The sequence below is a fragment of the Cyprinodon tularosa genome, unplaced genomic scaffold (genome assembly GCF_016077235.1).
Source record: "Cyprinodon tularosa strain WSP-4 unplaced genomic scaffold, ASM1607723v1 ctg467, whole genome shotgun sequence".
NCBI lineage: Eukaryota > Metazoa > Chordata > Actinopteri > Cyprinodontiformes > Cyprinodontidae > Cyprinodon > Cyprinodon tularosa.
This window is the reverse complement of record NW_024039193.1, coordinates 380,001-382,125: the sequence shown is the minus strand read 5'-3', so window position 1 is coordinate 382,125 and position 2,125 is coordinate 380,001.

Here is a 2,125-nt window from a genome sequence, read left to right as displayed (position 1 = left end):
TTCAAGGCGAGACAGGCAGTGGGAAAGTTCACAGCGTTTATTAATCAAAACAGGTGCGCGGGGCTGCTCGTCTGCTGCGGGGCTGATCTCTGCATGGATAGGAGAATACAGGCCAGAGACTGGATGTGGAGCTGAATGCGACTTGGAGCAAAGTCACTGACTTGATTCAAAGTTCAGTTCATTCGGGGAGAAACTCAGCAGAATCCAGAAGGGAGATTTGACCAGCAGTTGCGGCGGCCACGCCCCCAGAGTTTCTAGAGGGCGAGTAGCAGACGCAGCTGATCCACAGGACAGAAAACTGGTCATAATCAGGGAAGCAGAGAGACTAAAGAAAGCTAGGAAACGTCTCACCAAAACACACAAATAACCTGGCGCTGATGGGAGGCAAACACACAACTTAGAACCGCAGAACCAATTAGACAGGGAGCAGGGGCAGAGGAAAAAACCAAACCATCAGCGCCAAGATCCTGACATAAAAACCCCATTTCCATTTCTTTCGTTTTTAAAATTAAATAAAAAAATTAAATGGCAAAAATCCAAACGTGTCTGCTAGTTTAAAGTCCATCTTATTTATTTGAATATTTAACGAAAACATTGCAGATGCTTCACACGCACACAAAATGACAGAAAGATCTGAGCGTTTTAGTTTCTATATATATATATATATATATATATATATATATATATAATACCTTTCAAAAACTATGAGTGTTTTTAAAATCTAGTGATTTTTTGAAAGAAAATAAAAGAATAAAAATAGTTAAGCATTTTAAAAGCAATTTTACAAAAAAGGAACATAACAGCATTTTTTAAATAAATGATTTATTATGAGAATATATCATTTCACCATTTATTGGGGGTAATTAATTGAATGCTTATTTATTTATTGAACATGTATATATTTATTTATTTATTTAGATTGGATTAGATGTGATTAGATGAGCTTTATTGATCTCACAGCGGAGAAATTTACTCGTCACATATTGGCATAGAAGTTACAGAAGGTGCAAACAGGGAGGAAAAAGGTGCATTAAGAATAAGCAATATATATACAGTATATCAAGATAAATAGGATTAAGGTGCATGTGTACATGTATCACACACAATGAAAAACAAAACAAAAATAGGAAATAAAAAAAAAGAAATAACGATATGTGCAATACGGATGGCTTATATACAGGAGGAGAAATATTGCACATTCAACATATTGCACAGCATATTGTTCACATTCAATAAATACAAAACTATAATGTAGCTGCACAGTGGTTTTTACAGCAGTTATTGTTGATATAGTGCATTATTATAGAGTCTGGTGGCAGCAGGAACGAATGACCTGCGGTAGCGCTCCTTCTTACAGACAGGGTGTCTACTGTAAGTCTCTGACTAAAGGAGCTGTTAAGCTCCTCTTTTTATACATGGGAGACTCATGCGTGAATGTCCAACGAATAACTCCAATTGTTGTTTCAAAAATAGAAAACCTGGTTTCATTACTTTACATTCTAACTTTCATTACTTTATAAAAAAGTGATAAAAAAAAAAAAAAACATTTAAGGCAACTCGGCCACAGTTGGGATTGAACCCACAATCTGTTGAACCACAGACCACTGAGCTTAACCCCTACGCTATAAGCTCACAACACATGACACCTCTCCCAGTCTGCTACTTGACCAGACTGGGAGGGGTGTCACGTATTGCACGGCAAGAAAGTAACACACAAAAACAAAGCTTTCAACGGCACTTATATTTTACAAAACTAAAGAAAATATATTTTCTTACATACCCTTTTGAATAACTTTGGCTTATCTTAATGAGGAATCAACTTTGGATATGATTTTGATTTCACTATGTTAAATTAATTCATTAACTTTATTTTAATCAAAAACAAAATAAAATAGCACAGTATTACACCAAGATCCCCAATAAACCTGCTTTTCAGTTGACTGCAGGCCCACAAATGTCACCCTCAGCACGGCAGAGGTCCCAAGCGCCACCTGGTGGTTGTCCGGGTACATTGCAGTTCTTTTTGAAATAAAAAAACTGGCCTCAGGAAATACATTGTGATTCACGTGGGAATCACACAGGAATCACGCAGGAAACTGTCCATTTCCAACCAGTACCCACTGTA